General features: G+C 53.4%; 1 protein-coding gene across 2 annotated transcripts in view; it reads right to left on the bottom strand.

The window, feature by feature from the left end:
- Window positions 1–12212, bottom strand: part of GGTA1 (glycoprotein alpha-galactosyltransferase 1 (inactive)) — a 53527-nt gene extending 41315 nt beyond the window's left edge. Inside the window, exon 1 of one of the 2 annotated variants that reach the window (XM_044264994.1) lies at window positions 12036–12212. The gene's annotated coding sequence lies outside the window, so the exon portion shown is untranslated. Of the gene's footprint in view, window positions 1–11464; window positions 11681–12035 lie in introns of those variants that run through there. The other variant, XM_044264993.1, reaches the window with a different exon arrangement.
- Window positions 12213–12874: the final 662 nt, after the last annotated feature.

Genomic DNA, 12874 nt, shown 5'->3' with positions numbered 1-12874 from the left:
CCCTGGAGGGTAAGACCCCTGGGCTCCGGCCCACGCCCCATGTGACCACAGGGAAGCCCCCACCCCTCTCTCGGCCCGCGTTTCCCATCTGTTGAGTAACGGGCCTGGATGTGGGGGCTGCGCTGGCTCCCCGCTCGATTCCAGAAGGCAGCGCGGTGCCACGATGAAGGGCACCATCTCCTCGCCTGTGTCTGGGTCCCTAAATCTCTCCTTTGCCATGTGGCCCCAGGAAATGTCTTCACCTTTCTGTGCCTCAATTTCCTCATTTGCAAAGCTGGGCGGTGGTTCTCTGGCTGATGAAAAGCCAGGCCTCCCGGAGAGCTCCCGGGCAGCATCTGAGGTGAGGAAATGCCCGGGGAGCGTGAGTGTTTGTTTCATTACCACTCTGGCTTCTGGATCGCTTCCCTTTCTCACCTTGCCCAGACCCTCCTACCGGCCCTGCCAGCCACGCCCGGCCCCGTGCCTCAGAGAAAGCCAAACGGCATCTCGGGTGCAGCGAAGCTCGTCACGGAAAGAGAAGTGTAGGGCCAACGGCAGAAAGTCCTAGCGTGCTTCCCCAAAGCAGATGGATTTGGGATCCAGCTGCTACCCCAGGAAGGTCTGTGGGCGCATCCAGATTCAGCAGCCTGGGGAGGGTCCTGAGGACCCCCTCCACTCACCCAGGAGAGGATGGCTGTTTGGAAAGATCGATGAGATGCAGTAGAAGATGCCAGGTGTGGGGTTAGCTCTGTTCCTGTCTCTGTCCTGAACATCACAGGTGAAGAGGAGGTTGGACTCAGTCACCACAGCCCCGGAGAAGCGGGCAACAGGGGACTCAGTCTGTCTCCTGTGAGAAGTGCTAGTCTCTCCCCTCCAGGGGCAGGGGAGGGGTGGGCAGTGCTGCCTCCCTCTGCTCCTCAGAGTGGTCCCGAACCACGCCCAGCCTCAGTCTCCTCACTGGCTGCTTCCGCCGGCTGCTGTGGGAATGAAAGGAGCCTGGGCCGACGTCCCCCAGAGCCGCAGCCCTTAGAGCTAGGCCTGCGGAAGGATGCTGTTTTCTCCCGCACGAGGAGGCAAAGAAATTGACAGTATACTCATTTTACTGTATTTTAACAAAGTATCATCCACGGAGGATTAGAAACAGAGGAACAAAGAAGGACTGACTGTTCTTCCACACTGTCCTAAGCCCTAAAGCCTGGTGCAGGAGACACAGGGTCACAGCCTGCCCCCTGCAGCTGCCCCGTGTGGCTTCAGTGGGCTCTGCGTTCAAGGTGGAGTCTGGGCTCCGATCCTGCTGCAACAACTCACCCAGGCAGACCTGCCATCCTGAGCCGAGAGCATTTCACCCAGTGGCAAATGCCATTGGCCTTGAAGTCTCGGCCCCCACGGCACAGACTCTCTCAGCACAGTCCAGAAGGCTGGGCAGGAACCACTCATGCTGCTCAAGGAAAGTCCCTGGCACTTAGGGTTAAAAAAGCAGTCCACAGAGGAAAGAATAAAACCGACGGTTCCCAAAACTCCTGCACTAGCTCCCTTGACTGGCTGCATCGTGTGGATGGGGTGTCTTTCTCAGGGACAGACATGTTTTATTTTATTTTATTTTTAAAGATTTTATTTATTTATTTGACAGACAGAGATCACAAGTAGGCAGAGAGGCAGGCAGAGAGAGAGAGGAGGAAGCAGGCTCCCTGTTGAGCAGAGAGCCCGATGAGGGGTTCGATCCCAGGACCCTGAGATCATGACCTGAAGCAAAGGCAGACGCTTTAACCCACTGAGCCACCCAGGCACCCAACAGAGATGTTTTAATAGTGGCGGGGAACTTAGGGGTTTCCACTCAAACCCTTTTCTTTTGCAGCTAAAGGAAGAAGCTCAAGGAAAAATGCCCTTTATAGCAGAGGCAGGATTCGAACCCTCAAAGGCTCCTTGGCTTACTTCCATTCATTCTACGGATCCACGACTACAGAGGGCCTACGGCCCAGATGTGCTGTTCTAAGCACTGGGGACATGATGGGGAACCAAACAGGTTCTCTGTTCCCACAGAGCTCACATTCCAGTTGGTAAGCAAATCAAACTAATAATTATAATTAATGAATAATTAAGGATGTAATTTCAGGTGGTGGAAAGAGTCATACAGCAAATAAAAGATGTGAACATGGGGCGCCTGGGGGGCTCAGGTAAGCATCCGACTCTTGATCTCGGCTCAGGTCCTGATCTCAGGGACCTGGGATGGAGCCCCAGGGGCTCCGTGCTCAGCAGGGAGCCTGCATGAGATCCTCTCTCTCTCTTTCTCCCTCTGCCCCGCCCCGCCAACCTCACGCTCGCTCTCTCAAATAAATAAATATTTTTAAAAAAGAAAAAAAAAAAGGTGTTAACATGTTTGAGACTGACCGTGGGGGCAGGGAGGGCTGTTTGGGAATCCTGTTTGCACTGGCCTTTCTCCGTGGTCCCCAGGGACCTCCCAAGCCAGGAGCATGCTGAATTTGGCTCATGTTGGCTTGCAAGAGCCAAATGCTAAATTTTCAGGAATTTGGCAAGTGAGTTGTTAAACACAGCCATCATTAAAAATTAAAATGTGTAACCTTACAATTAAATGATTGTATTAAGAACAAAGGTAATCATCAAAACTCATCACTTCCTAATTGTTTTATTACATGGTATACCCTTGAGGTTATTTCCAACCAACCTTATGCAGACATGGAGGCAAGTGCTAACAGTATGCTCCCAAGTCCTTAACTGGTGGCTTGAAACTGGTCACGGTGGAAATATTTGTGGAAATTGGCAAATACCATGTATCAGGGCTTTTTCAATTCTCGAGGAGCTAGTCATGAAACATTCACCAGCCTGCCCCCGTGTCGAGATCTAACCCGGGTGTTCTATGTCTGTGGGAGTCTGTGTTCTTCCGGCCAGAGGGTGTGGTGGTGCAGCCCCAACTCTCCTGGGGATTGGGGGGTTGTGGGGGTGGGGGGGTGCCTCTAGTCACGGGGCCTGAACTTTCTCTTCCTTTTTTAAGGCTTCCCCAGTGAGGAAGGGAAGCCAGACTAGGATCTCTAAATGGATCTGTCTGTTCCTGCAAAAGAGCTGATCTCTTCAACGGGACTTTTTGAGGACAGTTGATTGAATTTTGGTCACTTAAGTCCTACTCCTATGGGAAGTATCTTGAGGCAGCAAAAATTTAAAGGAACCCTGCAGAGAATCTGTTTGTAGGAAAGTCTGTGGTCCACTTCTGACTTCTAGATTTTCCTAAGTTGGGTTTCCTTCCTCTGAGGGCACAACTGTTCTGGTAACAGCTGAGTGAAGTTACTTCCGCTGAGTGTAACGACAAGGGGGGTTTCCCATTTAAGAACACCACGCCACGGGGCACATTTGTCTCTAAACTCTGCCCCAGTCCACTCTGCACCACAGAATGCTGAGGCCCAGATGTTTGATAAGGCAACCAAGGCCAGGCTGCCCCTTTGAGAGCTCTCCAGAAGCCTTCTCCCTCCGGCAGCTACGGCCCTGTGACTCTCCTTAGGCCTGCAGGGTCCTGAGAGCACTAAGGGTGTCCCAACTCTCGTGGCTTTGGTGGACTCTGTGGCTTCTCAGCCTCGTGTCAAGAATCACCTCCGGCCACCAGAGCAGAAGGGGCCAGACGCTCTCCCATCCACCCAGGTGCCCCGGGATTAAAGGAGCCTCTCCTGGGCCTGGCCAGTTAGGGGATTTGAACATCGCAAAGAAGTTCTCGAAGGTTCAGAAGCCCTTGAAACGTTACAGCAGTTCCGGCGGCAGCAAGAGCTGGAATCAGCTCCTGGGCAGGACCCTAACTGTGTTGTTGGTGGCCCACGTCTACTGCTTCTGGTCAGCTTGGTGTTCTGGCCTCCCCAGGGACACTGTGAGCGGTAAAAGAAATCCTTCCGACACAGGCCTTGTCTGCCTCTGCGATCTAGAATCTCCAGCTGTTGCTTCCAACCGTGATCTCTGCCCAGTACACGTTCTCAGGTGCTACTCTGTGTATTAACCTCAAACATTTACTGAGCACTTGCACGCCCAGAAAATAATTCTTAAGCACACAGTTGAATTTGCACATAGGAATATTACCCGGCCCTTCCTCTGCACAGCTCTGGCTAACACACGAAGACAGAAGTCGCCATACAAGATACCACTGCAGAGGCAACCACAGACTTAGTCAACTCAGTGCACCAAGACCCTGCCCCTGATTCGGGGAAGTGTCTTGCCTTCCCCACAGAAGCCAGGCAAGTCCTCTCGGGGACAGCTGGAAGGCCACTTGAGGACTCGCGGTTCCCTGAGGGAAGAGACGGGGGGCAGCTGCTGTTCTGCACACAGACGCTACCAGCCCCAAAGTCATCCCTCCAGGCGGCAGGCCCGTCATGCAAGGCTTGCTGCCCTCTCTGTGTGCCTCTGGGCACCAAGGCTGTCCGGGTTCTGGAATAGCCAGCAGGATATCAGGATGATTGGTTCTTACGGCCTCTTCCCTCTTCCTGAAACACTTTCCTCTTCACCCTCTAACTCCTGCGGGGCTCGGTTTACAGGTCACTTCCTCAAGGAAGCCCTCCCTGACCACCTCTCCTGGCAGGTGCAGGCCCCTGTGAAACCCACCCTGCGCTTCTCCTTCACGACTCTTGCTGTGCAGTCTTTCTTTTTAACGACTGTCTCTCCAGCCGAATCCCAGCCTCCCTGTGGTCAGGGACTGTGTCTCTGATCGCTGCTCCCTCCCAGGCATCTAGCCCAGCACACAGCAGCTGCCCAACAGATTCTGGGCCTGTGGATAACTGAGCGAATGAATTTATGGTGGTTCAGTGGCTGCTGAACGAATAGCTAATTTCAAAGCACGGTCTCTGGCACAGGTGCATCTCCTAGAACCACAGTCCCTGGTGTCCAACTGGCGAGAAGGGGTCAAAAATGTGGACTCCCTCTGGGCACAAGACTGCCTCTCCTTCTTGGCTTTTACTTTTGAGTGTTCATTGCCCAGGGCGGTTGGACTTGCTGGTTAACAGCAGGAGCTGCTCACAGAGAAGTTTGCTAGATCACGGCCTCGGGCCATTTTGCGGGCGGAGTTGGGGGCGGATCGTGGCCCCCAACCACTCTTCCCGCTGGCAGCGTGTGTGCTGTGTACAGGGGACGGCCAGATCAGCTCACGTTCAGCCCAGACTCTTCCCACTGTCCTGCCCCTAAGTGCACATTTAAAAGCAAGTCTCCCGAAGACAAGAGCACCTAGCCCAAATGCAATTAAAACTTCCATTGAGAACTCACCCCAACACCTGGCCTCTGTCTCCCGGCCTCGAGCAGACACTGCCTTTCACTCTCTCTGGAGGATTTGTCTGAGCAGCACCAGGGAGCAGCCGTGTCCCGGGAGGCACATGGCTCTATGCCCAACACCCCAGAACCTTCAGACCCATCTTCGCTCCCCCTGCCTGTACCCCGCCAGGGTCTCCAAGCCACACCATGTCTGCAGCTGGGACTAGGCTTTCATGCCTCCCTTCTGCTATGGGTTCTTGAGAGATTTGGGCCGAAGCATTAGAACTCCCATCCCTCGGTCCACCCCTCCCTCCGTAAAATGGGGACCTAATTTCTACTCTGCTGCCCTCACAGGGCTTTTGTGACCCTCAAGCAAGATGGAAATATGACTTCACTCTTCGAACTGCCGACTGGCATAGGAAACGCTAATAATAATTCTATAATTATTTTTCTGTTTTCCCCGGGGTTTTGCTGTCAACCCGAAGCCAGCTGATCTCTTCCAGGCTCATTCCACCAACCTCTCAGCACTGTTCAGTCCTCCTGACAACACCCCCCGGGAACCTTGCTCTGCCCCCACCCCCACTTCCCCAGACCCTCCTCTCCCTGGGCTCTCCCCCTCTCTCTCAGATCACTCGCTCTCCGAGGTGGGGGCTGGCCCAGGTGGGCGAACCACCATCTTCCCTGCCATCTTTCCTGCCGTTCCCACCTGCCAAGCGCTGGTGGCTCGAGAGAGAAGACACAGGCTGCACCCCACCACCACCACCACCAGCGGAGCAGGCTTTCCCGGTGCACAAAACCCGGGAGCACACAGCTCCACCCTCCCCCAGCCATCACCACCTCTCCCTTATGAAACTCTGTTTGGCAACAAAAACGAGCAGAGTGGCTGCCGGAGCGCGTGTCCTGGCAACATCCCCAGCCCGGTCCGCCAGCCTGCAGCCGAGGTCTGTGGCCTCCACACTGGGGCGGGACAAGCACAGCTGAGCACATCAGCTCTCTGGTTGGCGATTTACATGACATATTTCTACTTTGAAATTTTGAATGGACGGGGCTTTTAGAATTCCTGGTTAAATACACAAAAGGACGACCCCTTTGCCTTCGGTACATGGACCCAATCTACATCACTTTGGCTTCCCCAACAAACTCAGCTGGCCTCCCTCTCCCAGGAGCAAAGATAAAACTTCTGGGAGAGGACCTTCAGCCCACGCCAAGCGGTAAGGGGCTCTGCTCCTCCTGGAGCCAGTGGACGGCCAGGAAGAATACGAAGTCAGGCAGTGGGCCAACAGAGGCCACACTTCACCACCGGGGGAGCTCTCGGTCAAGGAAGAAAGAACTGACCACAGGTGACAAAACGTAACTGCAGGCTCCCCAGGGTAGCTGAGCAGGCAGGGGTGGGGGGGTGCAGGGCAGCGCCTGACTCCTGGAAAGCAGGATGAAGAGACTGGCTTCCCAGAAAGGACGATGATCAAGCTGGGTGGTGAAGCATGAGTAGGAGTCTGCAGGTGGATGTGGTGAGGAAGTGTAGGGGGGGTTCCAAGCAGGGGTGGGAAGCATGGGAGAGAGCCCAGAGCCATAAAGCCAGGAGAAGGTTTCAGGAACTGAGGCCTGAGCAGAAATTCAAGGTGGGGAGGGGAGGTGGGGGGGGTGAAGAGTGGCTGCCAGGGCAGCTGCAGCTCCTGCAAGATCCTGGCTGCCCCATAAAGGAACAGGGGCCTTATACCTTGACGGCAGAGGGGGGCCTGGGAAAAATCAAAACCCCAATCAGATGGGTGTCTGGCCAGGCACGGGTTCCAGTGACAAGATGTACTAGAGGACACGAGCCTGGAGCAGAGAGCACGGAGCCATAACAGCAGTGGTCGGGGGGAGCGGACTGCCCCTCAGTGAAGCAGGCTCAGCGGCGTGGAAGTACAGGACGACAAAGAGGTAGGACTGCCTGCCTGGACGGGGTCAGACACTCGGTTCCAGGGAGACTGCCAGACGGAGGGACCGTGTGCACAAAGCTACACGGACTTGAAAGAGCACTGCCATGCCTGCAGAGAGGGCAACTGTCCCAAAGAGTAGACCGTGCAATGGGGACTCGTTCTGAGAGATTAAAAAAAAAAAAATCAATGGAGACTTGTATTGGGAAGTTATGAACAAATATGTGTGCTTAACTGGAGTGCTATTCCCAAGCATCATTCCCTGCCAGAGAGCAGAGTTAGAGACATACCCCCAAGATACGGCAGATTCGATTCCTGACTACCACAATAAAGCAAATACTGCTACCAAGCGAATTGAATGAATTTTGTGGTTTTTTCATGCCTATAAAAGTTATGTTTATGCCACACTGTAGTCTAATAAGAGGATTATTTCTTTAAAAAAAAATGAACAGTGTACTTGTCTTAATTTAAAAATTCCTTATTGCTTAAAAAAAAAAAAATGCTAGCCAGTATCTGGGCTTTCAGCAATTTGGAATTTTTTTGCTGGTGGAGGAGGGTCTTGCCTTGATGCCGATGGCTACAGATCAGAGTAACTGGTTGCTGCGGGTTGGGGTGGCTCGGCAATTTCTTAAAACAAGAAAAGAGGGAAGTTTGCTACATCAATGATTCTTGCTTTCGTGAATGATTTCTCTAGAGCACAAGATGCTGTTTGCTAATATTTTGTTCACATTAGAACTTCTTTTAAAATTGGAGTCAGTCCTCTCAAATCCTGCCTCTGCTTTAACAACCAAGTTGATGTCATGAGATTGCAGCAACTCAAATATAGTAATAATGAAAGAGTTTGTTGAAATAGTGAAAACATTGCAAGAACTACCAAAATGTGCCACAGAGACACACTGAGCAAATGCTGTTGCAAAAAAAAAAAAAAAATGGTACAGATGGGGCACCTGGGTGATTCAGCCGGTTAAGCACCTGACTCTTGATATCAGCTCAGGTCATGATCTCAGATCCTGGGATGGAGCCCTGCGTGGTGGGGCTTCCTGCTCAGGGGGGCATCTGCTTGTCCCTCTGCCCCTCCCCCTTACCCGTGCCTATATATCCATCAATCAGTCTTACTGACTTTGGGCCCATTCAGAGCACGGGCTTTATGAGACATCCCACCCTTCCTTTCTTCCTCCAGCTCTATCCACAAAAATAACACCTACTGGATCGAGGCAGGTCCTTCAGCCTGCGTTCTGAAGGGAGGAGACACATGGAGCAGATGTGTCTGGCTGGCACCGGGAGCACAGCCACAAGACCACGTGGCCTCCTGCTCTGCAGCCACCACAAGGCAAACCATAACTTTAGCGGCTATCAGCTAAGACTGGAGGGTTGTTTGTTATACAGCACAGCTGCAGCAAAAACTACCCGATACACACGAGCCAGGTGAGATGAGAAGGGAGCAGATGGTGAAGAACCTTCCACGTCACGAAGGTTGTGCATGTGGAGGGTCAACAGATAATTCTGCAGCTGATAAGCTTTCTCCCCTACATTCACTCACATCCAGCCTCAGAAGTGGAAACATCCATCCTTCCAAACCAACCTCCCGGCTCCCTCCTACTCCCCCTAGCACCTTGCTCTATCGGCCAACCTTCCCTCTCCTTGACTGAGTCCTTCCCCCGAGCCTCCATTTCCCTTGTCCTTTGCATCCTAAAATCCCTTCCTTCACCCTGTCTTTGGACAACTGTAGCTCAATCTCCCTCTGGCCTTTTCAAGCAAATTTCTTGCAAGAGCTGCCTGTACTCACCATCTCTGCTGCTTCTTTCGCTCTCAGGTCTCAGCGATCTAGCTTGGCTGCCCTCCATTCCACCAAAACTACACCCAGCAGATTTCAGTTATCTCCTGACTGCCCAGTGCATTTTCCTGTCCTTACCTTCCCAGACAGTTCTGCACCATTTAGCATGGAGCCAAATACATTATCCCTGCCCTTGACCCAAACATTCCTCTTTATATATTCTCCCAGTGGTGCCATCATTCATCCAGTGACCCATGATGGAAAGCCAATATGAGATGATGAGTGCTGTTCCATTCTTGTCAAGTCTGTAGTGTGGCTGAGACCTGCGACGCCCAATGGGCAGTTAAACATGTGAATCAGGGACCCAAAACGGAGGTGTGAACTGGAGATAAGATGATTGTCCTGCAGGCTGCATTTAAAGCCATAAGCATGGACGAACTTGCCACGTGTACAGAATAGGAGGACCAGGTCTTAAATCTCAGGTGATACACGGAGAGCTCACCTGAGCCCAGAAATCCACACTCCTAAGGTCAGAATTCCAACTACTGGCCTCCAAACTACTATCTTAGTCCATATTCTGTCCCCAGTTCATGCCGTCTCCTCCAACAACCTTTATAATTCCATTGTAAAAATAGAAGGTATGAGATACCATCACCCAGCCCCTAAAATAACTAAAATCAAAACGACCGACTCCACCAGACATTGTCAAGGGTGTGGAATAATCACAAGCCTCATACATTTCTGGGGGAACACTCCCACAAATGTCCACAAAAGGATTCTACAGGAAATTAAGAGCTCAACTGGAAATTACCCAAAATGTTCATCAACAAGAGACCTAATAAATAAGTCAATTGTGGTACACCCATCCGGAATGTGTACTACTCAGGAATAAAAAGAGACAAATACTCATATATGTAGCAATACAGATGACCTTGAAAACCACTATGTCAAGTGAAATAAACCTGAGATAAACAGTACAAGTCCATTTACGTGAAGGCCAAGAGCAGCCAAAATTAATCAATGGTAATAAAATCAGAAAAACGGTTGCCTGTAAGGACAAAGGAAAATTAGTTTGGCCTGGGAACTTTCTAGGATGATGCAAATATTTACATTTCATTTTGGGTAGCAACAACACAGCCACAAATAACTGCCAAGACATGTTTGAACTGAACATTTAAGATCTGTGGATGCTATGGTGTGTAGATTAACCTTTAATGAAAAATTAGAAAAATAAAATAATTTTAAGTATCTACAAAAAAAAAAAAGCCCACTAAACTAAAAAAGAAACTACAGTACAGAAAACACACCTGTTTCAAATACGATTACATTTATAGTATAAAGGCCCAGTCTCCCACTTAATGCTCCCCCCTTTCAGCCCGTCTCCCTACCCCTTACCCTTGCTCCCATCTTAATGACATCTGTCCATTAGCCATTTTTTTTAATCCATCATGAGAGATAACATATGTAAAGAGCACAAGACTTAGAGTCAGACAGAGCTGCAGTCCAATCCCAGCCTCGAGTTAAAAGCTGAATGATGGGGAGTTGGGGGGGGGGTGAGTCCCTTGGCCTTTCTGAACTCCCCACCCTGTCTGGCTGGGCTCAGATGGGGCCAGCGTGCCCACTAGCTCCTGCTGAACGCGTTTCTTTTTATCTCAGCCTGTGAAACCAAGTCCCATGTGAAGTTCCACAAAAGTCGTAAGGAAAAACAAAACAAAACCTCAGACCATGCGATTCTTCCAGGAGCAGGAGATGGACCTGTGGCCCTGGAGTTAGGGTCCAAGTGAGCCGGTGCTAACAGCTGGCCAAATGGCTGCCCAGGGCCAGGGAAAGGGGCTCCCGGCCCAGGACTCGGGGGACAGGTTTCCTGGCAAGGTCTGGCCATCAGACTAGTCACTTTGCACACCTCTTGAATCGGTTTCTCCACTCAACACGACCAACTCAGACTGGATCTGAAGAACGTGATACTAAAAACAGCCCCTGGGGTTTCCCAATATATAGAAGAGATAAAGGCTTCTAGAAGGAAACTTGGTCCGACTGAAAGAAGGCAGGGAGGGGTCGGAGCCCTGCCCGGGAGGCTCTCCTCCCTGACTATGGTGCTAGGCAGCCAGGACCACAAGACTCCCAGAGGCACAGCCCGAAATCTCTCGGACTAGGTAAAGAGGTAAAAACCGAAATCTCTCGGACTAGTTAAAAAGGTAAAAACCGCAGGGACTTTTTCAAGCTCTGCTTTCTTCAGTCATTGAGAATCTGCCACTTGCAGCAATAACCGAGATCTGCACCTGCCCCCATCTGGTGCTGTAGGTAAGGTAAACCTAGCAAGAGCTTGGAACAAGATAAAAGTCCTTGCTTAGTGTATCCACAAAGGCACAGAAGGGCAACAGAATAACCATGTCCCCACCCAGCACCGCTCACACTGGCCCCTCCGCACTGGCATTTTCTTACTCAGAACAGCATCCCCATTTCATAGTTGCAGAAACTGAGGCTGCCCCTGGGCAAGCGTCGCCCAGCTAAGAAGCAGTGAGGCCCGGGCTCCCCGGGGCATCTCCTGCCTCCTGAGACGTACCTATTTCCAGGTAAACGGAGGAGACAACGAGGCCTGTGCAGGAGCCAGAAGGCGCGCAAACGACAAGCAAAGCCACGGAAGCAGCCGCCCGGGTCTCCTCTCCTTCCTGGGCGAGGGGGCGGGGAGGAGCAGCGTTGACACCCTCCTCGCCTTCCTCCTTCTTCCCGCCTGCCAGCGGGAAGATTGGGAAATCTCAATTCGTCCTGCTTTCTCTCCTCGAGCGCTGACAATTTTTTCCACTTTACTGTTTTATTGGATGCCTTTCAAGAGTTTGTGCAATCATTCTGTTTAGCTGTTTTTCTGCCATTTTCAAAGGCGGGTGGTGTCCCTTTCTAGCAGCAACGGGGTAGTTTGTAAAGTCGAAGGGACCCTGTCTCCTCCCTTCAACCCAGTGCAGCAGGCCCTTTTGCTGCCAAAGTTACAAATGTTTGAAACTTTCCCCGCGCAGCGCCGGGTGTTTGGCTCCGTCCTCCCTCTCGGACCACTCCCCCTCTGTGCTCTTGCTTTCAGGGGCTCGCCCGCCCCTCGCTCTACCTTCCCAGGCTCCCCATTCCCAGGGGCATCCTCTTACCGTCCGGTCCTGGGCCAGAGCCATCTTCTGTCCCGCCCGACAGGAGGGGACAGACCCCTCACTCCTTTCCAGATTCCTCAGGGACGGGGGTCCTACCGCCGTGCCCTCCCCCAAGACCTCCTCTCTCCCGCCCGCATCCCGCGGACCGCGTGGGGAGAACCCCACCCGCAGCCCCTCTGGCGAGTCTGTAGGCTGGGCAGAGGCAACCACGGGGACAGGATGCGGACAGGGACAGGATGGGGACAGGGACTGGGACAGAGTGATAGCGACAAGAACAAAAGCAAGGACACAGGCAGGGCAGAAACAGGGCAGGGCCGGAGCGGTGGCCCGCTTCTCGTCCCCGCCGCCCCCACGCCACGCCCGCAGCCCCGGGGCCGCCGGAGTCCAGCTCCCGCCACCCCGGGGCTCGGGCGGCGCCCCGTGGGACCCACCTGATCCGCAGAGCCCGGGCGCCCGGGGGGGGGGCTGCACGGCGCCTCGGCCCCCGGCCCGGCGGCGCCCTCAGCCGCCCGCACAGTCGCCGCGCAGCCTCTGCCGGAGCCCCGTGGGGCGTGCCGGGGCGGGGTGTGCAGCCTGCGCTCCGGCGGGCGGGTCGCGGGGCGCTGCCCCCGGGCGGCGGGCGGCGGGCGGCGGGCAGGGGCGCGCGGGGGAGCCGGCGAGCGCTCGACAGCGTTGGCGCTCCCCGCCCGGCGCCGCCCGCGGCGGTGTGTGCAGAGCCGGACCCGCCCCGGACACTGGCGGCCGGGAGGCCGGCGGCGCGAGTGCGTGAGTGCGGGTGCGTGTGAGTGTCTGCGGGCGGGGAGGCGGGGGTGTCTGTTTCATTTTCACTCAGGCAGAAA

The sequence above is a fragment of the Neovison vison genome, chromosome 9 (assembly GCF_020171115.1).
Source record: "Neovison vison isolate M4711 chromosome 9, ASM_NN_V1, whole genome shotgun sequence".
NCBI lineage: Eukaryota > Metazoa > Chordata > Mammalia > Carnivora > Mustelidae > Neogale > Neogale vison.
The sequence above is the reverse complement of the archived record's forward strand: the minus strand, read 5'-3'. Positions and strand labels throughout refer to the sequence as shown.